Below are 25,856 nucleotides of genomic sequence, written 5' to 3' on the forward strand. Positions count from 1 at the left end.
CAATATATAAGAGAAAACTTCACTTTGTTGTTTCTGCACCAGGAGATGGCAAGGCTCTGTAATGGAGTTCAGATATATGTCACTGCAGGTTTTCATTTTGGTTTACTCTGAAAAGGGCTCATATTTTCAGAGGTACGTGTGTTGTAGTCTGAAACTGCTACTGCTATAAATGAGTCGAACCAAATTCTTAATTGCATTGCTGTGAAAAATGGGGTTGTACAGAAACACTTTGCATCCCTTAAAAAAAAAGAGTTAATGTTCATGCAGTGGTATTGGGCATCGGATGATACAAAGTTAAGGTCAGAGTCTGAGAAGACCATACCCTACCTACTTAAAAATTCCTCCCCTCCATTTCTGGGGAGGTGAATGTGCAAACCTAGATTAAAACAGGCTAAGGGAGCAGCAGTGTAGCCACCTTTTGAATGTCAGGTCTTTCAGCTGCACGCCTAAAGTAGTAGATACAATTCTACATTTAATTAGTGTGCAATATTTACTAGGACTTCTGTTCTTCAGTATTATATATGCTTCTGCATGTTGCTTGAAAAGATGGGGAAAAAAATCTTGCCTAAGAAATAGTTATATTTTAGTGTTGGATAGAAACTGGGACCTCTTGGAATGAATGCTGTTAAATGAACTTTGCTATGTGTAGCAGTGAAGAGACTTTTCTGAATTTTATTAACACTGAAGGATTTTTGTGCAAAAAGAGTACATATATATATATATATATACAGCTATAGACACGTCCAGTAAAAATGGGCAATTTTATTAAACCATGAATTTAAGGGAGTGTTAGTATGGTTGCCTGGGGCTTCAGTGTGATTTTTCAGTGCTCTGGATGGCTAATACAGAATAGCCTGACTGCTAGGATGGAGAAGCCCAGAATAATTTTCCTTGTCCCAGTTAAGTCAAGAACTATTAGAGCAGTGGAAATAAGGTTTCAACAGGAGGGGAAAAAAGGGTGAGGGAAGTGTCAGCTCTCACTCTTGTGAGTCAGAGGGGATAGTACACAAATGTAGCAGAATTTAGAATGGAAGAAGGGTGAGTAGCAGTTACCAGTAAAAACAGAAAATAGGCTAATGTTGGCAAAGCATGTAAGTGGATTAAGAATGATTTTCACTCTTCCTGGTGCTTTAAAAAAAAAAAGAAAATGCAAACTGAGTGTTTACAGTAAGATGTGCAGGTCAAAGGAATATATGATTTTCTTTGACTTGCATGTTTGTCAAGAAAGGCTTCTTTCCTGTTACCAGGCCTGATGCTTGAGCCATTATGAATCCTTTTTCTCCAACCTAGTACCACCAAATCACACTACACTGGCTACACAAGAGACCTACCGTGATCCAATGGCTTTCCTTCTCCTGGTGCTCAGAGCAGGGAAGGCAAAGCAACTAAGAAGCTCTAGTAGACCCCTTTCACTGTCTCACTGATACTTAAATGTTTGGAGAAGTGACATCAACTACTTCTTAATGTACCTTTCTCGCTTCCTCTTCCTAAGGCATTATATTTTTCTCCTGCCATGTCTTGAGATACTTGATTATGATAGTGCAATAGAAGTAAAATTTCTTAGCAGCCTATTCAAGGACCAGGAGCTTGAAAGGTGGGCTTTTGTGAGATGTATCTTTAACTTTCTCATTGCAACAACCCGTAGTGACTTACTGGGAGTTACTCAGTAAGCAGAATTTCTAGCCTCTTTTTGAAGTGTGAGTGTAACGACAACTGGAAGGAATGAAAGGGTGTAACGTAGAAGGCCAGGTATCAGACAACAGCCCCGCATGTGGCTGCATATGCGAAGGCTGTTTGCTCAGTAGCTGAGACCAGTGACCATTATGCTTCTTGACTGTCAGCCTTCTCGTCCAAGTCAACAATCAATAGACTGACTACCTGTTAGAAGAAATGATAGGGCTTTTCACTAAAGGAAAAGATATTCTGCTCAACTCTTCTTTACAAGGAACTCAGCATTGTGCTTGAGGATTTATCTTCAGGAATAATTTCTGGTAGTGGTGTATCTGTTCTCCCATCAGCAGTCTGTCTGATATTTGAAGCTATGAACTCAAAAAAAAAAAAAAGACTAAATCCTGGCATGGCTTCATGGGTAATGAGTAGCAATACCTTCGTGGCTAACTCTTGTCTCTTACCTGTGCAGACTGTTTGTGTGTCAGGATCCACACAAAGAGGGACAAGAGCCCTGTTGCCATCTTCAGAAACCACCATACCTCATTCCATCAGTCAGCGATTCCCTTTGACAAATGGGTTTTGAATATAATAGTCCTGAGCAACTCATTTGCTTGTTCTGTCTTACCCTCAGCCCATTTTAGGGATTTCCTGTGTCATGCTCTTACCAGAACAAGACTATGCACCGGTGTGTTTAGGCTTGCAGTAGGTATTTTAGGGCCTAGGGAACAGACTTCCACTGCCTGTGTTTCCTCATTCTGAACTGATGGTCGGTCCGGAGCATGAGAAACTGCTCTCACACTTGGGTAAAGATACAGTCCTCTCTCTCACTCTCCCTGGTCTACATTTTCCAGCATCAAGGTTAGTTTCTATTGTTCTCGGATTAAAATGCGTATCCTCCCATGTAGTTGAGATTCGTTATCTGTACAACACATTGCTCTTGAACTATTCAGAGCAATGAGGCTATTTCTGTAATGCCTCTCAATGAAGCATGTGGGAAGGAAGAGGTTTGATCAACCTGAGGAGATGACACAAGGCAAACCCAAAGGGGAGGCAAAAGTGAGCATTAAGTGTTCTTTTCTTCTCAGCAAGCTCTTCTAATGTGCTAAAGAAAATTGTCCTTCATGTCATCTCAGGTGATTACGTTCACAAAAGCCAACCTAGAAGAATCATACCTGTATTAGGCACTGACCATCTACCGTCAAAGTCTTATTTTGTGCCTTTATCTTGATTACCTTTGTTACCCTGGGCACTTGGCAGGAGAAGAAAGCTGCATCATTCTGATTGCTTCATGTTTTCAAGATGTTTTTTGAGAGAAAATGTTTCTTGAGCTTCATTCAATCTCTGAAGTAGAATTTGGTCTTTCTGGGAATCATGTGAAATCAAGTGATTGCCTGGAGCAAGAGAATATGTGCTGAAGATGCAGTAGCAACGACCTTGATATCAACGGCCACCTGCTATTGCTCTCCATCTCTTCAGCCTTAAAGTTTACCAGGCTAGAAATTCAGATTGTCATCTTCCTATATAATGGCTAACAGTTCTTCAGCAGATGAACATGACAGTTTCTCAAGGATTATTTTGTGTTTATATGCCAGTTAGAATCTCCTCCTGCAGAAACCTCAGTGTGGTGTTCACAAGGTGAACCAAGTTGTCTTTTGGCCTTCTTTCTGGATGCTCCTTTTACTGTTTTCTTGGCTTTCCTGGGGACAGTCAACAAATACGTGCAACCTGAAGGTTGCAACCCAGCTTACACAGATACCCTGTAGGAGTAGAAAAGATATCCTACAATAGAACTTTAATCATTTTTTTTTTTTCAAAAATTTCTTTATGTGGATAAATTACTTTTTATATTGATAAATTAAATTGATATTAAATTTGTATTGATAAATTAAATTAATAAATAGAAACTTAAGCTTGTGTGAAGAGTTTCTTACGAAAAACTTAAACGAACTCCTGAACCCTTTCTGGTTGAAGAAGATGGGGAAAAATGTCTGACAGTCTATATTGATGTGGCTGAACTTCACACACACACAAGAGCATTGTTTAACCTGTATTTTCTGTTCATGGTGTCTATTTTATTAACTGTGCTCAGTCAGAAATACATTTCTAGCAAACTGGGACTGTATTTTTGGATTGAACTTCATCAATGTTGTAAAACTGATAGAAAAATCTTGACTAGGGTCACTGTCCATGTGCAGGTCTGCAGGTCTGTGATTCACTGCTGATGTTTTGGTCACATACCCTTATGTGGTATTTCCTCACCCTTGAATCTGTGACATAAAAGACGGAGCACCTTTTCAGTCATTTTGCTTTTCAGTAGCTTTAGTAGTTGAGTATAGCTGGTCTAAAATATTTTCTCGCTTTCAGCCTAAACACAAGCACAGTGTTCAAGGCAATGTAGGTATTGTGGTATATGCAAGGTACAATAATTTTTTTGTTTGTTTTGTTTTGTCTGCTGTTTGGCACAAGAGAGATTCCCCTGGCCCACAACTGCTGCCAACAATTAAAGATAGTTACCAGTTCCCAGCAGGAATAAATGTTTTCAGCCAATACTTACAGCCAGTTCTGTCCTGGAATAATGGAGCTACTGCTGCTATTGTCAGCTGGAGATGTAGGGAGGCTTGCTTTTGGCTCTTCAGTGAGAAATAAGGTGTAAAATATAGCTCAGGTGGTGGCTGTTAGCTTTACTGGTTGCCCAAGAAACACTACAGAAGGTTTTGCGTAGTTATGTCTCAAACTATTTCATGGGTCTGTGCTTTCTGAGACAGAGGGTCCTGATCTGGGGAGTAACTATGGTCAACTTGATCCTGGTAAGGAAGGATCCTCCCTGTAGTTGAATGTCACAAAATGTGGCTAAGGCTGAGTCTCCTGGAGGTGTTTTGTGAGTCTGTCCATGGACTGCTTTCTTGGGGTGTTCTCCCTTCTGCAGCCTCTGTATAAGGGCAGGGTCATTAACCAGTGTTTGATAAGAAATGGGACAACTGTGCCGCTTATTTGGTACCATCTATCTTGTATTCAGAGTAAGAGAGAGTTTCCTGTAAGAAAAAATAGCATGATTGTGTCACAGGAGATTGCAATTACAGTAGAATCATATTATAATGTGTCAATGTAAATATTTAATGTTTTCTGTCATTTGAGTAGCATGGCACACTAACATTTTGGTTGTCATCTGTATCTTTTTGGTACTGGATTTGACTTCTTTCTCCAGAAGCCTGCAAAGGTCACCATTTTTCAAGGAGAAATGCCACGTGACATCAGCTTTTAGGAAGCTGAAAATTCAAAGCAGCCAGCAGTGAAAATTGAGGCCTTGCTTTATCAGTGGTGATACCTTCCTATGTAAGCTGTATGTAGAAGACCCCAAGGTGCCCTCTTGGCTTTGCAAGTTTGTTGCCAGCAGCTAATTGCAGTGATGTGGGTGTACTTGCAACATTTAATTGTGTCCTTGTAGGTTAATTGAGGCTGTGATGTGGATTTCTGTTGTTTCTTCTTTTTTTTTCACCACCTCAGGAGAGAAGAAAACTACTTATTGGAACTGCTTCTGAGACTCATGGTCACTTTTTAAAATACTCCCAACCTTGAGGAGAGTGCAAAGTATGAGAATACTAGTATATGTGTTTTTAAATCTGTTCATACTTTTAAAAGAGAAAACCTGTGTTCATTGATGACCTACATTTGTTGTGTGGAGGATTTCCAGAGGCTGGACAGATTTCAATAGACTCCGTAGCATTTGTTGTTTGCTATTTCCTAGCGTGCCAGTGTGTTCAGCTATATTAGGCTCTCGTACTGGGAGCGAGGAAAGCTAAGCAAAGGGCTTTCCTGCTCTTATTCGATGCTTGTCCATTCTGTACTTGGGGATAGCTGGTTTGGGATAAGTGACATCATTTTAATAAAATGCGGTTATGCTGCTGAGGTGAAATCTGGGTTTAACTGAACCTTTGATTTTAGTGAAGCCACATTTCTCTTTAGGGTTGGAGGCAGGGAAGAAGACTAGATATGCTAGTGGAGATGGCAGAGGAGAGAGAGGTAGCTGTATGAATTTTAGCAAGTGGACACAGAAGCAGGAAAAATAATTGAGATGAGAAAGATATAAATAGGGAAGGGAAATAGGCTCCTCTCCGAAGGTGGAGGGGAAAGAAGAAGATAATAGCGATCAGGTGACAGTCTGTGGGAGGTAAGAGCAGGAAAGGGAAGAAAAATGGAGGTGGAGATCTCATAGGGGTCATGGAATGCATTAATTTCTTTTTTAGGATCATCTTGCATTTTAGGCAGGAAGAAACACTAATTAGCAACTTTTTTCCTCTCACAAATGTATTTAACCTGGCTGAGCTTATTGTTTAGAGTGGGATGGGAGTAACTGAAGGAAATGATGAGGAAGGGGTGATCCTTACTGATGGATTTTATTTACAAGGGAAATGACACAGAGAAAAATCAGCCCCTCTTTTAGGGGAAATGTTGCAAGAGGAACAGTTCCAGGCAGGTCCCTTTTCTGTTCCCAGGGCTCTGTGAATTCATTTTCTTCTGTATTTCCACATGCATCTTCATTCTCTGGTTCTACAGTTTCACAGTTTTCTTAGCAGGCAGTGTGCTGCCTTTAATCAGAGATTTGCAGCACTTGCTGTTTTCAAAGGTGCGGTGTAATAGCTCTTGTTCTCAGGTGATGTTATCCCCAGCACTGTGTCGAACTGTCAGAGCTGTGAAATTGAGGTACTGACTTCAGAGCTCTGTATATGTTGCTAGCCCTTGTGATGCTGCATTGTGCAAGTAGTGAAGGGAGAGAACTGAGTAGGTTGCTGGCTTGTGCGTGCTGCATCTGTAGTGCCAGGTATAAAAATCGCCCTGTTCTTTTTCTCCTATTTCATTTTTATACTTATGTTTTCACTTTGTGTCATTTAGGAATCAAAGCAGGGGTGTGCAGTTAAGCAGAAGAAGTATGCTTACTATGAAACTGCTGCTTTGCTCAAATTAAACATTTATGGGGCCAGAGACTCCTCACTGCTCCATCTTAAGTCTTTCAGCCTCCTACAGTGTGAGGATTTTTTTCTTTGCACTTTAACACATCTTCTGCAAGAAATACAGCAAAATTATGCTCCATTGGCTTCTCTCCCTTTCAGCCCATCTTTTCCTTTGTGTGTCCAGTTTGTTTTTTCCTTAACCATAGCTTATGGGGAGCAGCTGTTGGTATAAGTAAAGTTTAATAGTCCTTGTGAGTTAGAAGATTTTACCCCAGTCTGATGGGCGGTGATCTGGCCTCAGTTATTTGTACCTTTTTCTGTTTTCAGCAGTCTATACCAAGGTGGTGTAACTGAGTAGGAGCTCCTTATTCCTCAAACCAGGCAACACAGTGCTGCAGTGTATTACCTACTGATGCTGTAAACTATGTTGACTGACTCGGTTTCTGCAGAGAGTAGTCAGATACCTTCAAAGGCCTGGATCTTATCTGCAGGTTCCTCTGTGGCCTGAAGCCTGGAGTGAATCCTGGGGAATAGTTCTGTTTCTTGGGCACACTGGGTGTAAAGATACCTTTTACAGAAAAGAGGTTTGTTTCTGAGTCTAGTCAGAGACTTTCACAGGACCTAAGGAATGTTGCAAATGCTCAATCTTCCCTGCAAGAGCATGGTCTACTTCTTTGGTTTAACTTTTTTAGCTTAAAACAGTGTGGCATGGATGCTAAAAGCCCACGCTCCTAAAATAGATCAAGTAGAACAAGCACTTCACTGATGACTCCTCTTCAGGAGAGGAGAGGGAGAAGGTAACAGTGAACAGATGGCAGGTATTAGTCATATCACCTAATATATCTGAAGATCTCAGACACTATCAGCACAAAGGTGCTGGAGGAACCTGTAGGGAATGAGTCCTCCTAACAAACCGGACTGGATATTAGAGTTGCACAGGATACAGATACAGGGAACCTGAGAAGATGAGGGGACTTGCAGCCAAATGAGCTAAACCAAGAAGAGTATGCTTGCAGAGGCTCAGAAAGTCCTGACCAGATCCTGAACCTACTTTTACCTGCCTAGTTCGCAAAGCCATTCCCTCGTATGTTTGACAAGTCCCTCAGAGCATCACTTCTTGGAGCTTTCATACTTATAATGCAGTTTCCTCTGCAGAAGGGCTAGTACAAAGGCCCAGTACCTCAGAAATAACTGAATTCTTCCAATTTCAGTATCAGCTTGAATGGCGTTATTCTAGCTTTTACTGTAATAAATGCAGTGCAGAAGCTGCTTGATCTTTTCACGTAGTATCTAAATTGCCAGTGTGCACCTTGCAGTCTAATTCGGCTAGCTCAACATCCCCTCTCTTCTCCAGGTTGCTAGTGTCTACGCATTGGCCCTGGCCCAGTTGGCAGTAAGTTCATAGGGGAGAGCCTCTGAGATGCTACTGCCTGCTGATTTGCTGGGAACACATCATGTAAATGAAATATAAAATATGTACAGTTGTTTGTACTTAAGTGGCTTCCAGCAAACTTGACACCAGAGAGCAAGTAGGCCACTGAAGTACCCGCGGAGGCATCGTGGGAGAAGTGCATCGTTTCCAGTTGCTTTCTCTGATTGCATTGTTTGTAGAATCATTTGCTTTAAAACCAGTCTGTCCAAAAGGCAGCATGGCTGTGGGCACACTGGAGGGTAGGAAGAGAAGGTGTAAATGTGGGGGCTCTTTTGACTTCCCTGTGCAGAGATGGGGTCATCAGGAATCACAGCACTGGTCTGATCTCCCCACAGAATGCCTGTACCTTGATTTTTTTTTCTTTAATTGTTTTGGGGTTTTTTTGTTTTGTTTTAAAATCTTCAGCAACAGAGGCTGAATGTGCAGTCTCCTCCTTTTTCTCTTCCTTTGTTTCATCTTTTTGGCATTCATTTATGAAGAGAGCTGCTCTGCTGGAGATACTCCCATCATTTTTCTCACTTGTGCTCAGACCTCTGTGGAAGCCAAGCACCCTGTGGGCCTCTGAATTACAAGTACCGTTTTAGTGGCACCTTGCATATTCGGGCTTTAGCTCTTGCCAAACAATGAGTGTATGAAGTGAGTAAAACACTTCTGCTCTGAACTCTGCTGATACATAAGGGGTTAAACAAAGCTCTGTTTATTAATGTTGATACTTTAAATTGTGCCAGAATGCTTTGAAAATGTGACAGGACAGGGCAGCAGGCAGTAAACACCCTTAAATGACAATACTGTTCAATATTTGCTGTTAATTGAGAGAGGCAGCAGCTGCTGGTATGCAGCTTCAGCCAGGATGAATTAGTAATGAGTCCGTAACTCTGTGGGGTTTTTTTTTCTGTTTTAAAGTTGCATCAGCCCTTTACGGTTCTGTAGCATGCATGCAATAGAAATAAAAAATCATAGCAGGCCCTAAATTTAAGATTTTATTTTGGTTTTGTTTTCCAGTGAGTTGTCATGGAGCTGTGGTGTTGAGTGATAAATTTGGCAACAGTAATAAAATTGCCTTGTATTTAAGGACCAAACTTAAAGATTTTGGGTTAGCTTTTCCATCCTGTATGGCAGACAGTGCGAATGTAGCAGGCAAAGCAAGCTCCTCCTTTGAAAGAAAGCACTTTTGTTGCTTTCTCACTGGCTTCCAAAGACATTTTCAGTTACAGTGTCTTTGAACAGGAGTTTTGGTTTGACTTTCTTTGCTGGACTGTACTGCAGGTTGTGGGGTATGGAAAATAGTTCTGGCCCTTGCTGGAGGGACCCTCTGCAGCAGGAGAGGGAACACTAATTCAACATTTTCCTTGTGCTTTCTTTGCACTTTTGCCATGCAAATGTGTTGAGTTTAACCTTTGAAAACTTGTTGATAAGCTGTTATCAGCCAGCAGTTAAAATAACAAATCCTCCCACCTTGCTGAGTTGGGGTAGAAACTTCCCAAGGCTTCAAGGCCTGGGTGTTGTACAGGATCAGCATTAATCCAGGCAGAGCAACCAAACTGGGGACAAAGTTTGCTCTCTGCCACAGCTGCTACTTTCATGCTGTTTATGCAACCCTCCCTGTAAGTATTTATTTTGCACAAGGCATTTGATTTTGAACTATAGATATGATCGTGAGAGTGCAAAACCGTGTTGTAGTGGTTAGCAGCATGTTTAACAGACCTTAAGTTGGTCACAGGAAATTAAATTCTAGCTCTGTTGAAAACAATGCTAACAGTCTTATTGATTTCAGTACAGCTTGGCTTTCACCACAAGTAGAAGAATTTCGAAGCAAATAATGTTTTGTTTGTTCAGTTCTTTAAACAAAATCCATCTGCAGGGGTTAGCGTTTGAATCCAAATACTTAGAATTCTGCTGGTATTTTGTTAGAATGAGAAATACTAGATTGAAAGAATTCCTTGGGTCCAGGATGATTATGTTAGAGGAAAAAAATCCAATCAGCAGGTATGTTTTGTAACCCTGTTTCCAGTTTGTATGATTTCTGTATTACGTGCAATTGGGTTTTGTATTTGTTCTATTTGCATTAACAGTTTTTACCAAGTGGGTAAGTGCATTTATGCATTCTTAAGAGTTTAAATCTGTGATATACCATGCTGTCTTCTGTATTGGCTTATAGATGCATAAAATTTTTCAGGTTGAATCTGGAAAGCAGGTGTTAAAAGCCAATAGAATACTATAAGATGGTGGTAAATGGAAGTGGGGGAAGAGCTAAATTAATCTGGTGGTAAAAGTCCTTCGTCCCCAGAAGTCCCTTCTTATCTAGGGTACTGACAATTCCTACCTTTTGCTAGCAGTTATTAAATGATGTTTTAAAATCTGTCCTTAGAAAGCTGCATTTTTTCATGTGAAATTCAGTAATTTATTCCAATGGCATTCTGCCAACTTTGGGCATCTAGTGTCTCATGCTTTTTATGAACATCTTTCCAATTTTATGTGCTGTTTTCTATATATGTGAATTGTGTTTAAAACTATAATGTAATCACATACAGTCTTTCCTTTTTTGCGTGTTTTTGATTCTCTCAAGTTTGTATTATTGTTTCATCTCTAGTATCTACTTACAATGTTTTTTAAACAAGAAAATAAACCTTGTTGTGTTTACATGTACCATTCCTGTCTTAAAACAGCGGTAAAAATTGTAATTACTGTCTTTTTGGGGCTTTTTCAATTGATTTAATAGAACCATGTAATTTTCTTGTAAACAAAGGCAAATATTTACATTTTTAATATTAAAAAAAGTATACACTCTAAAGTTTTGTCTAATAAACCTGTTAAAATGTATGTATGTTTGCTCTGGTTTTTATCTTAAAGTATTCCTCCTTACCTCTGTTGAAGGAGTTACTAACTGCTTATAAACTTGCTCTCAGCAGTGTGCTAATTAGGAATTATATACCTATGTGGTGTGTTCCCTATTTCTAGAAGGTTTTTTTGCTAGGTGTTTGATATGATCTGTAACAAGGTGTATACACGTTCATCTGCTTTGGAGTGGTCAAGTGTCTGCCCTTCTAAGGAATTTGGATGCCATGTCTCGCCCTTGCTTGTGTTGTGTCCCCATCTTGCTCTCAGGACGTGTCCTTGTGGCCAGTGAGTTGCTTTTGTAAAACCACTTGGGCACCAGCTCCTACTAGAATAATCCTGGTATTGATGCCCAGTTGTTTCAACTTGAGGTAGCGTACAGCAGAGCTCTGCTGACTTACCTGATTTGGGGATTTTATTTTTCTCTACAAACTGTTGAGTAAGATGGGAGAAGTCCTCCACGAGGAGCGTTGCCACTTGCTTTCACAGTGTTATTTAAGCACAGCAAGAGGCTTTGGTGCCCAGGTAGAATTACCTTCTGCTGCTGGTGGTGGAGGGGTATAAATGGATGAACAGATTTACTGCAGTTGTGTGCCTGTCATTGCCAATATCAACGTATTGCCTCCAGGAAGGTGATTGACCTGGATATTAGTCTGTAAATGAATAGTTAATGCAGGGCTGGTACAGGGCAACAGTGGTTGCAAATTGGTACTTCCTTGTGCAAGAATACTGCTGTGTCATCCTCCTCCTTTCTATTGCCCAAATACAGCCTCTGAATGTAGCCTGACCTTGACTTCACAAACTTTCTCTTATTGGGAATGTGGAATTACCTTTCCTGGTTTTGTGGCAAATTAGAAAAGGTAAGGAGAGAACTAATACAGCGCTAAAATGAAATGACAGTGGCAACAAGAATTGTAGTGTTGGTGAAGAACCAGCAAATGTCTGCTGAGTTGAGCCATCAGCGCTGAGAATTGGTTTTGCAGGACTTGTTTTTGCTGCTCCTTGGTTAGTAGTTTTTAAGGCATACTGAATAGAAATTATTCAGCTTCTATGATTGTGTGAACTGTTTTTCTCAAATACAAGATTTCCGTGTTTGTTTCCTGTAACACAGTGTAACTGTTATTCTCTTAAGTTGTATGTGTAATTGTAATGACAATTCACAGCTGTCCTTTTGAGATTGTTTTTTGATGTTACCATCAGAAATGATTGTTTCAGAATATGTGACTGCCAGTAATTAAATGTGCGATAATAAAAATAGCAGAAAAAGTTGTGGAGAGTGTGGGGTGGATTGTTCTGTGGGAGGGACCCCTAGAAAACAAACAGCTCCTGCTGATAGTCATCGCTGTTGCTGGTGGCACCTTCTTTCTTGCTAAGGATTGTTGCTACAGATCTCGTTATTGTGTTTCCTACATAACTTTAAAAATAATCCTGAAAGTTAATCTTGGGTTAAACTGAAATATGCAGTTTTGACATGGGAGGGGAATAAGTGATGCTTATTCCTACTTCTGCAAAAAATTAGGAATATGCTGAACTTCCCAAACTTTGGGAGTGGTCTTGAGACCATCTGAATTGCATGTGGTGCATAACATGAGGGAGATGGTGCCAATGTTTTTGCAAGGCCACGTAGCTTTTGTTGTCTGAAGTCTCTTAATTCTGGCAAGATAGTTGTGCTGGCATTACTGAATCCCTTCTTCAATGTTGTAGTAGCCTTGTTGTGTCTGTAATGATTAAGGATATAAGGAAAAGAGTGTTTGCAGGTAGAGGTAATCTCTTTTTAAAACCAGTTAGTTTAGTGTTTGCATTAAGGGCTAGTATTAGCCAGTTCTGTATTTTCAAGGTGTTGATTATCTTCAATTTTATGAGGGACTGGGCTAAGTCTTGCAGCCTTTTGATTTTTGTGGGGCTGGAAGAAGATGCAGTAGGCTCAGGATTAGAAGTCTCAGTATTTGTTGTCTCTTTGCTTGCATGTATCTGATAGCAAAAGGAGCAATGGTATTATGAGTTGTATATATGTAGGAGAACTGTAATAACTTATGCTTTTCCTAAAATTTACTTGAAATTAAAAAACCGAATAACTTGGAGATTAGGTATAAAATTAAGCGTAAAAAATCATTAATAGATTATTTTGAAGTATGTTGTTTTAAAGTCTAATACAATCCCGAATGATGTAATTTTGTAATATGGAAAGCTGTGAGCTCTTTTACTGGAGCTGCTTGCTTAATTTAGATTAAAATTGTACTGTAAAAGGATTATAGAGTGTATGCCTGTGCTAAGAAAGGATGTAGTAAATTTGTTGAGGTCTTTTTCTACTCCCTGCTTCTTTTTGAAAGTGCATACTTAATTTTGGATGTTTTCTGCTGCATTTAAACGTGCCACGTAACATCAGGATGTGCTAATGGGATGTTTTGGATTGACCTTGGTAGCAGTCATTTATATTCATTTTTGTTCAGTAGGATTTTGAGTTTTCTTGTTGTTCTTTCTAGAGAGAAGAAATCAGTGCTGGACTGTCCTAAATGTTACTCATGGTGCAACTTCAGAGAACAGCTTGATTTATCTGACTTGAAGAGGAGGCACATGTGCAGTAAGCCAAGAGGACATGGGCTTTCAGTGCGTCTGGAAAAATGATCAGGTATCAGCAGTTTTTGCCTTCTAAACTGTAGTAGAAGTCAGAAACTTGGGAAGATGTGAAACAATAATGTACTCACTCCTGCAATTGTCCTTAAATTTTGGGTATGTTTTCCCTTCAATGGTAGGAATGAGGTAGGTTTACCTTCTTGTTTTATGTTGTGTCCATAGCTGTTTCACTGCTGAACTTGCTCACTTTCAGTAGCTCGGTTGCAGACACCGAATGGGATCCAGTTCAGATGTGAGTGAGTAGAAAGGGACAGGTACCAAAGGGGTGTTTGCATAGGCTGAGTTGAAGTTAATCTTACGAGTGTTTAGATTTTTCAAATATAACTTTAACTCTGAAAGCATTTGAATCTATTAATTCAGGTTTATTGATTTTGTGAGCGGATAACTTTGATATATTATTTTGCTATTGTTCTAAGTACTTTTTTCATTGTACTTACTCTGGTGATTGGCTGGAGAATGCAGACATCCTCACAGGAATCCAGGCTGTTGTAGTTGGAGTAGAGACACCAGCAAAGTTCCAGAAAATACAGAGTCGTCATTCATTTTGAAATCTGAGCAGGTTACAGGTTCAATAATGTAAGAACTATGTGTTGTTAGCTCTTTGTTTTCAAGCAGCTATTCATAATTTCTAAAATAATGTCAAATGTCTGAAGTCGTTTCCAACTTTACTATTGGAGGTAATGGCTCTGCATAGGTGCTTGGATTTGTTGCTGAGTCTGGTGTCTGTTGCCATGGGTAGCGCAGAGCTTGTGCATCTCCGGTGTCCTGCCTCTGATATTTCCCTTTGGGAAGTATCAGCCATGATCAGGGACTTGCTTTAGCAAGCTCACAGCCCATTTTGTTATAGCGAAGGGGGATTCATTAAAAAGTAGCTTGGCACTTCTGCGGTAGACAGCATTTGTTTGTTTTGTACTTCTGTTCACAGTTGTGCTGCTTGTCTTTGAGAAGACGGAGCCTGCATCACGGAGGAGGTGACTGCTGTCTGGGAACAGCCGGGTTCAGCTCAGGGAGAAAAGCTTTGGGAGGCTGAGCAGGGCAGGGGGAGGAGGAAGGAGTGAGAGATGCAGTAGGCAGCCAGGAGCCCGCAGCTTGTGCAGGGAGACTAAGGTAACACTGAGAAGGAGTCAGTCCTCAGAGGTGGTGAGAAACTGCCGGAGGGACCAGGCAGCACTGGGCAGAGTTTGCTGCAATTTGGACATTGAGGGCTAAATGGAAGCCTGGAAACAAGGCACAGCAGACAGGGAGGGTTGTATATAAACGCTTCCTATTTCTAGTCTGACTGACCTGGTCTCTCTTAATTTCCCTTACTCAAAGCGTTCTAGTTCATATTCTAAGAAAACTTAGCTTTTTTCTTCAGGGAGCTTCAGCTCTGTGAGACAAAGGTCTCTGTGTATTTGGCAAAGAGCTCTGACTGAAAAGGAGTCCAGTCTCAGACAGGCTGATCCTGTTGACTAATTACAATTTCATTATCTGAGGAGTGGCCAGCCACGTAAGAACACCTTTGAACATGATAGGGAGACCACTTAGGACACAGGGTTAGGAGCTTTAATATGGCTTTTGGTCTTCAAGTGTACTGTTCTTCCCCTCTCTCCTCAAAGTGAGTCTTCATGGTCTGTTATGACTTCTGAAATGTAATGTAAATGGCAGGAGGTTTCTTTTTTTGTCGCATATTGTCTAATCTTCTAATGCAGCTGTGTGAGCTTGCAATATTTTTTTGTAATGTATATTGCCTTCAATGTTAGCATGATACTTAATGTGTTTTGGATATTGCTATTCCTCAGAATATATTGTCTGTTGAATCTGTGTTATATATGCAGTTTTCTAGTTTAACTACACCTATTTTATGTATTAAAAATTAAATGGTAAAACTTGTATGTTACCAAACATGCATATATCTGTGTGAAGAACTGAAAAGGAGCAAATTGTAGAAAACTTCTGTAATCTTTTGGGAATTAAGTTTAGAGGAATATTTTAAAAAAAATATTTCTTGTTTTCTTTATAGATGCTAGCTGAAAAATCACTTATTCTTGTTTCTGTAACTGAAAAATTAACTGAAGTTTTCTTCAGTTAGTGCATAGATATATGCATAATGCAGGAAAACATTTAGTTGCTTCACTCAAGATCGAAAGTGATTTTGTTCTATACATTTTCTTTAAGTTTGCATGATCTCTGTCATAAGGAGATACTTCATGCAGAGAAAGCTACAGATACGTAAGTTTTAGGAGGTGCCAGAGCTGCCTCTGAGTGGCATTGCAGGAAGATGTGAGATGGAGCTACATTTTGGGATTCATTTCTTAATATAAAAGCTGTCAATTTTTACCCGTTCTATGAGGAGTGGTGGGTGCTGTAGAGGCAGAGCATCCATATATTTAGACTCTAGCTGTCTCTCGTTATGAGTTACAATTAAGGTGAAGTATTTTACTGAAGAGTTAAATTCTCCCTTGATTTGAACCTGGTTTCATCTCAATGGAAACAATTAGTTGCATGAACTACCCTGTCCTTGCTTCATCAACGACAATTTATCAGTTGCTTTATCAACATTGCTACTTCTCATTTACTTTTTTTTTCCATTTAATAGACAAGGCACTCTATATTGGAGTGCTATATACGTAGCAGTAGTGTGATAGAGGTGGCTTAAGTATAGAAAGTACAGCTCATAAGGGGGACTATGACATTTGTAGATGGCACGTAATGGGAGAGCAAGTGAACCAGCAAGCTTCTAATCATGTCATCTGTCATGGTTTTCTTCCTCCAGTATATTATATCTTTTGTGAAAAGTATACAAGCACTTTCTGTAAACCTCTCCTTACTTATAAGGGGGAAAGTGGAGTTTGAGCAGGCTCACATCTCTGTGCTTGAAGGGAAGTGCAGTCACCTTTTTTACTTTGCTCATGGAGGACTATCTTGTGAAAGAGGTCCCAGGGTTAATGCTTCAGATGACATGTTTTTGGCTATCATTCTTTTTCTTTTAGTCGTGACTTGAATTTACTAATGTGGTGCTTATTTTCCCTGGATGGGCAAATCCTGTGTAATACAAAGTTGATGGTTTGATTGAGTTGGAGTATTAGGACATTGGCTAACTTTTATGTGCCCTTTTGGTGAAGGCTGTTTAGTTTTTGGTTGTCCCTTAAGGCCAGCTCTATGAGTATTTGGTATGCCAAGTATTTGGTATGCATCTCCTGAGAGTGTCCTTCTTTGGGGTGCCTTCTACATCATACTGCCTTGTCCAATACTGTGCTTGAAAACAAGGATCCAAATCACCCCTGCTGACAAGTTTAATGTTCTCAATCTGAATGTTCTGGGACAAAAATCTGTTCATCATGATTGTAACTATTTAAAGTGTTGTCATAACTCTTCATGAAGTGAGTAATTCTGTGTCGTGATGCCTCAGATCAAGAGGACTCTTCTAGGGTCTGCATTTAGCAGCGGGGGAACAGAACTTGTCTCTTGGGAGAGAGGAAAAGAAAAAGCAGTAAGCTCTGAAGCAAAAGCTACTGATAGCTTCATGACTGATGCTAGTCTGAGAGGAAGATGCTGAGCAGGTTTTATTTGTCTTGAGAATATTTACATAGGGCTGATCCACTGTTCTTGAAGGAACTTTCACAGTACTACAGAGAAAACTGAGTACTAAATATAGTGCCTTGTTCTGGCTGTCTCTGACTTACAAATGCTTGAATTCTGCTCTCTTAATGGCCTTTCAGCAGTTTTGTACTGTTTTTTGGTAGTAATCTGAATAATATTCCTCAGAGAGGTTGTATAACAGGAGCGAGGATGGAAAGATTTAATTTGGCAAGACCTCATACTGCAAAAGATCGGTTAATTTTTTAGCTTCTGGTCTGGCTGCAAAAGCTTTCAGTACTTCAGTATCTTCATAGAAGAGGCCTGAAAGGTTCCAAAAGATCCTCTTGACCCTTTGCATCAAAGCATCATCACTACTGCTGGATAATTCTTGTGAGACTTTTTTTTTTGTTCCTTTACCTTCTAATATAGGAGGCAACATGACTTCCTTAGGCTGGTACTTCACTATGTTTACCATTTAGAAAAGTTCTTCTAGTGACCTAAGTACATTTTTCTTGTTGCAGTTTGAGCCTGTTACTTTTTATACTCACGGTAGATGTGGGGAATAGTTTTCCTCTTCCTTTGCAGAAACTGTTTCTATATTTAAAAGAAAGCTTAGCTTCTCTTTTTTACTCTGTTCAGATTGAGCAACCTCAATGAGTTAGCTCACTCATCCATCGTAGCTCATCTTACTGCCTTTTCTTTTAGTTCTGGCATGCTTTCTCTCTTTCTTGACAAGCCTGACCCAAAAAAGGACTTTACCAAAGGCTTTGTCAAAAATGAGTAGATTGGGAATTTGTGCTCCTGTCAATGGATAGAAGTTGCTTTGTTTGTGACAACTTGATATTTATAATTTGTGCTCAGTCTGTGATCCTCTCTATCCCAAATCCTTATCTACAGAGCAGCTGCTCAGCAGTTGTTTCTATATTTGTGCAGGTGATTTTTTTTCCTCTGAACAAAACTTGACCTTGAGGAATTGTACTGCATTTTTTAAATCACTTCTCCAGTTTCATTAATTCCTCCCTGCAATAGCTTCCCATTTATACATGCCTTTTTCTGGGAATATGCCTTTTTGTGGGAATAACATAAATTACAGGACTCTTCTTTCCACATGGCAGTAATACTGAGGCTTCATTGTCAGGTCTCTCATTTCTTTTGCAGGCTTCTAACCTGCAAGAGGAAAGATGACTGTAGCTCAGTTGGCTTTAAAAGTGTCCCTTATAACTGCTAATTACATGTACTTATTTTTACTTCTTTTTGCAGTATTTCCCACTGCTGGCAATTCTATTAGAGTTAATTATTGTTATGGAAGACTTCATTTTGGCATGTTCTCTGGGAGGAATGTTATTTTGTGACTGCTTCCCTGAACAAATAGATCTGCTTTTCTCACGTGGCCTCTGCTCAGGCTTTCTGAAAATGATTTCTAGAGGAAAAAAACAGCAAATAAACACATTTTCATCTCTTCAGTTGTATTACTCTACTCCTGACTTCTCTGTATTCAGGCTGACTTCCTGTTTGTTCATCCTCTCCTTGATAATTTTGCAACCCATTGGCTGATTTCAACCACATGTTAGAGATGGAGGTATTAAGATAATGAAATTCCTACAGGTTTTGTACAAACAGATGGGCAGCTTGGAAAGAGATAAATGTAAGTGCCCTCACATACCCCTGACTAAGAGAAAGGATGTGACCTGAGTCTATGTAGTTTCAGGTGGCAGAGGGTTCCCCCAAGGTGGAAGACCTTAGCTGGCAGCTTCCTCAGACACAAGGGTGGTGTCTATGTGAACGTTCTACTTCACGTGTCTCCTCCGTGGTTCCTGCCAGCTGGCCATGACAACAGTAAATCTGGGAAGACTGTTGTTCACTTGCTGCATTAACTGCCTTTTTAGCAGCAAGGAAATGGGCTCTAATGTCTCTTATGTAGCAATGTTTTCTTTCCTGATGGAGTTCCAGAGCTTTTCCTTATGTCTGAGGAACTGGGTCGTCTTCCTTCAGGAAGATAAAAATCTGCAGAGGTAGTCTTTTGAACTTCCCCAGCCTCATCAGTGCATGTTCCTAACGTTGTAGTTGCATGCTTTCTTCTAAAACTTCACAGACTTTTATCATGATGAAGAACCTAAAAGGCAGGATCATCTGGAAAGAGCAGACTTGCTGGGAAAACCACCCAGAAACTCCTTAAAAAAGAATCCTTACCAGCCTCAGGCTTAAACAAAGGAAGCCATAATGCATTTTGTCTTGTCATTGTCTTTTAGTGCCTTTAGTGTCTTTTTTTTTTTTTTAGTTCCGGGAGTGTTGCTGAAGGCAATACAAGGTTAAAGAAAGTCATCATATAGTCTTAGGTACTACCCATCATATATTGCAGAGCACACTCAGTCAAAAAAGCAACTGGCAGCTGGATGGAAGATGTTTTTGCTGTAAGAAGCCTCACTTTGGTAACAAAGTTGGTAGCGCTTTCATTTGAAGACTCTACAGTGGTGGTACAAATGTCTGTGAGTTTGTTTGAATAGGTTTTGGGTAAACACTTAACAATATGGTAGCTTTCTCTCGGGGTATTATGTATCTGTGAGTTTGTAGCCTTCTCCAGCTCTCTGCTTTCATTTTTAAGCAGACCTAAATGTCTCACTGTGGCTCCCTAATGATGCTGTTTTGTGAGCAGAGGCAGCTCTGATGTTTCTCATCTGAGAGGAGTCTGAGCCTTGTTCCAGGGATAGCCCTTCTTGCCTGTGTAGCAGTAACTTGGTCACCAAAGAGTACACCCTAGCTTTATCCTGCCCCAGAGGCAACCCTTTAATTGGTGTGGGGCTCATCTTCCAGCTACAGGCTCTGGGCTGTGGTGGCTCAGCAGTTGCCAACAAGAGCAGAGAGGCAGGAACTGGGCCTGCAATCACTGTGGCTGTCCTGTTGTAAACAGACTCCCTTTCAAAACAGGGCTTGTAATTAGGGCCCTGACTCAAATTGCAGCTCACCTGTTGTCTTGGAATTGCACGTGTCCCACTTCTGGGCTTTTTCTCTTTGAGTGACTTTTTTTCCCTTTGGTCACACTTCTCAGCTCCTAGCTTTTGGTGCTGGTCCTGTCAAATTGCAGTCCTGTTCACCTGCCTTTGCAGGGAGAACTTCTCAGAGTCTCAGCTCTGGGGAGATTCTGGTTAAAAGCCTGAAGATCTGGTGGTTTAAGTATGGTCTGTCCTCCCTCCCTCCCTTCCCTCCCCTCCCATCATCCACCCTACTGCTGAAGATTAGGGCATTCAGAAGAGGAATGTTTGCCCACAGGGTTAGAAGAGCAGGTCAAAGATTTCACAGATTTTAGAATTTGACAATAAAATGTCTCTCTAGCCATCTTATCTATGCAAGTACTTGCCTAGGTTTTCTCCTGTTAGAGAATCATTTGCAGTTTCACTTCACCTATTTACTCACCTAGGTAGAAAGTTTTCACCGTGGAGTCCCTATTATACCCCCAGTTGTGTACTGAGTAGATTTATAAACAGCCTTATTGATGTATAATTATGAAATAACCTTTGAGTCACTTTCATCTCTTTTCTAGTTTTCTGCTTTTTTAAGTGGAATATGCCATAAGAAATATTAGGCATTTGCTTTGATTTTCTGCTTCCCTGTGTGTCTGTTATTGTCCACTGTCAGAGACAGGGATGAACGGGCCTTTGGTCCGATGCCGCAGAACCATCCTTTCCAATCAAGGGTTGTATTAGGATTTTTGTCCAAGATCAGCATCAAGTTACCAACGCCTATAAATAGCAAACGTATGCTATTTTTGAATATTGGCATAATATTGTTATTCTCAGTCTTCTGCAATTTTAGTAGTTTTCCAATTTATTAAAATTGAAGGTCACAGGATTGGAGAACTTGTTAAATGATTATTTTAGGACTGGGCTCAAATTGATAAGATGTGCCAACTTGAAATGTTATGCCTAGCAGATGCTGTATAACATTCCTATTAGTTACTAATTGGCTTGAAAGTACTTAATTATCTTGTCTTTTTCAAATATGGCAAACAGATATTTTTTTAATACTTCTAGGTTTTCTTTTTGCACTCGTTATTACCAGTTTTGCCTGATATGTCTCCTAGCAGTCTAGTTACTTAGTTACTCATATATCCTTTCAGAGATCCTGCTACCTGTGAACTTTTCACTAGCACTTGTATGGTTCCTTATGAGCTTTGGTTTTTTTTAATATCTTATACCTTTGTACTTAGTACATTTTTCAGATTCTATTTTCACATTAATACTGAGCTAGACTTAGCTGTAGAATAGTGTTTGGGCATCTGATACTTCAGAGCATTCCCTGCTTTCACCAGTGAATGAGGAGGAAAATAACTTATCTTTCTAATACTGATCAACTTAGTTACTCACCACTGATGCATCAGAAGAGCTATGAAATGTGTACTATTAAAATATGTAACTGGTTGCAACCATCTTGGTTTCTAATGTTGTTATTTGGCTACCAACATAATCTTGTAACAGCCATCAATTTTAGGCCAATGATTGTTTTTTCTTTTTCATGATGAGTTAAGGTAGTTATCTTGCATTAAATTCAGGACCTTTGTGTTTGAAAATTTTCACCTGAGCTGTTGAGACATAGATGAAATTGAGTGTTGGTACGCTGAATCAAGTCACCATGGAGAAGAAAAATCTTAACTTGTATGTGCAAACTCTTTTTCTCTACTGGAGTCTTTCTGGGGTTTTGTTCCCACTTATTTTCCCTGCTGGGTGTTTTTTTAAATGTCACTGCAATTAACCCTTGGTAACCTCTGAAAATTATTTTCCTTTCTATTTTTATTCTGACATTTCTTGTTCTATAGCAATATTTCTCCTTTTCTTCCACTTCTTGCATGTGGTACTGTGCTCCCCCTTCTAGTTCCTGAATTTATTCCTTTTTGCTTTAGGGTAAGAGAGTAAATTACCATTTTTGTTTCTGTTTTGAAAATGCCAGGGAAGTCTGGAAGCTCTTGGTTTTGTACCATGGTGGAGATGTAGGCTGTAAAGCAGAGTGTTAGGCTCTGAAGGGAAGGGAAGGCAGGGAGTTGGAGCAGGTAACCTAAGTAACCTGATGCAACTGGGGTTTAAATCGTGACATAAAATGATCCTTTTGAAGATGAAGTGACTCTCACGATACCTCCACTCCTGTTTCTCCTTGTGTATGGTAGTGCTCAATCTGCAGCGGTGGCGTTGTGTGGATAGAAATCTCTTTGCTTTGTGTTTTATGACTTTTAGCCCTTAAAGAATATATATTTCTTCAGCAGAAGTTAACTTATGCTTTCTTTGATCTTGAAAGTAGGTAACAAGAAATTTGCATTCATTTTAATTTTCTCTGGCCAGCTTTATAAAGCTCAGTTCAAAAACTGAAATCCAAAATTAAAGCTCAACTTATTGTGGCTGCTGTTGAATTCAGAGCATGCTAATACATTGCTACCATTGCAACTCTTTGGTGGAGTCATAGTATCTGATAATACACTGTGGTACCACTAAGAAATGAAGATGTGCTGAGAAGCAGATGTAGAAGTCCAGTGACTCCCAAACAGTGTCTTTGGGCATAACAGAACTGGAGAAGAACTGGATGTACTGCCCTGGCTGTCCGTTCCTTGCTCCATGTCAAAGATGCATCCAAAAATAAACTACTGTCTTAATATATGCCAAAACCTACCTATCCCCTCATATAAGTACATTTTTGGGTATTGTCTCTGTAGGTGTGGCTGTATTAGCCTCTAGGAAGGCTTTTGCATCCTGCCCTTCTCCCTCCACACAAGCTAGTTGCAGTGGTGCTGGCTCACACGATATCAAGTAGCACAAAATCCTTGGTTTCTAAACCCAGATCCACATTGTTGTTACATCCAGTCCTGGTTTATTTTGGGATGTTACCCACTTTCCATAAGGAAAGGTGGGATTCTCTCAGACATTCTCTTAAGGTGTGCTCCACCAGAGTAAGTTTTGGGACATTCTATTTTGACATAATTGCTTCCTACTTCTAGGAAAAGGCGTAGTGAAAATATGGAAATTCTGTCTCTTAATTTGGAGGCCACAAATTGTTTAGAAGAAGTTTTAGAGACCAAATTGATGAATTCTGGTAAACCCTGAGATGGTGTAATTGTAGAGCTTACAGCCTAGGTTTTTCTTCAGACCTTGACCTTCCCTCATATTTCAAAGATACAAAAATAAGGCAAAACTTATGCTCTTCCGCTGTCTAGATCCAAGTTAATCATAGCCGCTCTTGCGTGCGTTCACCAGAACATTGCCATCTATTTGGGCAACAAAAATAACAGCCTGTGCCCTTGCATCTAGTATGCAGACTTAAGTATATTAATTGGCATGGAATTCAAAATGAAATGAAAATGGCTGGTAGGCTGTGATACATGGATGTTGTGCCCAACGTTTGTTACGTAGCCGCAAGTGTGAAACTGTGCGTGCTCCAGTTTTTGTTTCTGAATGCTTCTGACGTTGTGAGCTTGTCTGTCTGCTGTTGGGAATGTTTGATGAGAGCTGAATGCGTGATTTTGTTAGTGCTCCTATTTTTATTTTGTTGGTGCTTTTGCATCACTAATCAAATACAAGCCTCCTATTGTTCTCCCTGCAGCTTCCTTCCAGTACATGCTTATATTTAGTTATTTTAATAATAATACCCAGGGTTTGTAATCCTGAAAGAAGCCAGAGAGATGATAAACTCCTTTTCTGATTACTAAATACATTTGATTCCTATAACAGATGGCAGTTATTTGATATGCTGTTGTTATCCAAGCTGTGTGGAGGGGCAGAAACTCGCCGGAGCGATGACTTGAAGGCATTAGAGGATGTCCTCACCCGGTCCTCTCCGCGGAATGGCAGCAGTGATGCCATTTTACCCAACAGCTTCACTTCAGTTATGAACAAATTGTTTTCAGCGTCCTCTCCCCCCCTTGCATACGTAGTACAGAGGCGCACAGCTCTCCCAGCCCTTCGGGGTGGCTCGGCGGTGGGCTCAGGCTGCTCGGTGCCCAGATTTTTGCTGGCAGAAGGCGGCCGGCGGTGCCTGCGTGGATTGGCTGCCCCCCTGCTCCCCTCTCCCTCTCGCGGTGCGCAGCCCCAGCCAGCACCGCCGAATCTCGAAACAGCCCGATTTACATCCATTCATGAATCTGTGACGTCAGCACGCTTCTGTGCTTCTTTGCAGCAGGCTGCAGGATTGTGTGGGTGGAATTTCCTTTTATTTTGTAACACTTCCTTTTTTTTTTTTTGTGCCTTCCATCTTTTTAAAACAAGAAAATGGAGCATCACATAAGAAATCTTAATCCTTGTAAGTATTGAGATGAAAATGTCTTTTTTTTTGAAGCGTGCGTGTTTGTGTGTGTGTGTGTTTAATGGTCAGTGTTACCCTTTCGCCATTTATTTCAGAAGGACAGATGGATGTTGCATTTGTGATGTGAAAGGGCTGAAAAAATGATGCTGAGAGAAGGGAAGAAGAAATGTGAAACCTTAATTTATCCATCACTGTATATAAATCTGATAGCTGGCCTGTCCTTTTGCTTGTCGGTGTGCTAGACATTTTTCAGTTGCAATTTTGCACGTTATCTTCTTGTGCCCCCCTTTTAAAGGGGAAGGGAATGGCAGTGGAGAATAGATATATATGGAATATACAGGGAATGACATAAGATTTACTAGAGATAGTATAAAGAAGCAGAATTGTATTGTTTTGCCTTCTAGGCAATTGTGATTTTTTTTTTTTCCTTGTGGGATAATCAAACAATTCTTCTGTTGTGTTACAGTAACAAATAATTTAATTTTATTTCTGAGATGAAGAAGAGATGTGTTTTTCTTTCTATCAGCTGGGTAGGAATTCGTCCTTTATTATTGAAAATAGCAGGTTGAACTGTCTCTTGTTGTGCTGAACACATGATTTTTACCCCTCATTTTCCTAATAAATGAGGAAGCTGGGAGTACCATTGCAGTTAATAATACTGTTCACTGGGGCAAGATTTGTCATATTCTTGCTTACCTGAATGGGGCATGATGTCATGTTTTCTCCCAATGAAATGAGTGGAGCTGCTCTTTATTTTTGTTTTGGGGGGGTGGTTTAGGTACTGCAATAGCTTAATCATATCAAACCACATGTCTCTCAAGTAAATGAAAAATTGGGTATTTTAAGTTGATCCGGAGAAAGATGACATCAGGCCCACGTGTTTGGATATACTGATTTTATCAGTAGGCAGTCTGTTCAACAGAAGAAACTGAAGGAACATATTTTGATTGATAATTTTGAGGGAGAAAAGATGAAAACATTTGAAATAAAAACCAAATGGATGAGTGAAATGAGAGAGAGGTTCAGCTGGTCTGACACCCAAATGTGGGCACTTTTCACAGGAACTGCTGTGTGTGTAGCCACAGACGTCTTGGGATATCCTAGAATGCAGAGGTTAAAGTTGTCATTGGTTTAGAAGTTTTTTGTTGTGTCCCCAAATGTATGTAGGTTTTTGTTTCTAGAGAGAGAATCCTTTGAACCTCTGTTCCTGTAACAGACTTTGGCTGTGAAAAACAAATAAATCATGATTTTGTTGTAGTGGGGTTTTTTGTTTGTTTTGCTTTAACACCAGTTTTGTTTCCTGTATTTTGGGCCTCCAGTCTGATTTTTTGATTTAGAATGGTCCTATCATTCACATTTCTTTGTCCCCTGCTGCCTGATAGTTAAATTTATAGCTGGCATTCATTTTGACCTCTGTGACTGGAATTAGCAAATAACTTCTATCACAGAATATATGGTAGGGACTCTTACCGCTTCTCAGCTGTGTGTGAACTTGT

General features: G+C 40.1%; 1 protein-coding gene across 7 annotated transcripts in view; it reads left to right on the forward strand.

Moving 5' to 3' along the window:
- Nucleotides 1–25,856, forward strand: part of MAP3K13 (mitogen-activated protein kinase kinase kinase 13) — an 81,844-nt gene that overhangs the window by 15,842 nt on the left and 40,146 nt on the right. For 4 of the 7 annotated variants that reach the window (XM_074877961.1, XM_074877954.1, XM_074877956.1 and 1 more), the window contains one exon: nt 13,371–13,516. The exons of 1 other annotated variant lie outside the window; for it this stretch is intronic. The gene's annotated coding sequence lies outside the window, so the exon portion shown is untranslated. Of the gene's footprint in view, nt 1–13,370; nt 13,517–14,471; nt 14,493–24,323; nt 24,358–25,856 lie in introns of those variants that run through there. 2 more of the 7 variants (XM_074877955.1, XM_074877960.1) reach the window with 2 other exon arrangements.

This window comes from Strix uralensis, chromosome 9 (assembly GCF_047716275.1).
Source record: "Strix uralensis isolate ZFMK-TIS-50842 chromosome 9, bStrUra1, whole genome shotgun sequence".
Classification (NCBI taxonomy): domain Eukaryota; kingdom Metazoa; phylum Chordata; class Aves; order Strigiformes; family Strigidae; genus Strix; species Strix uralensis.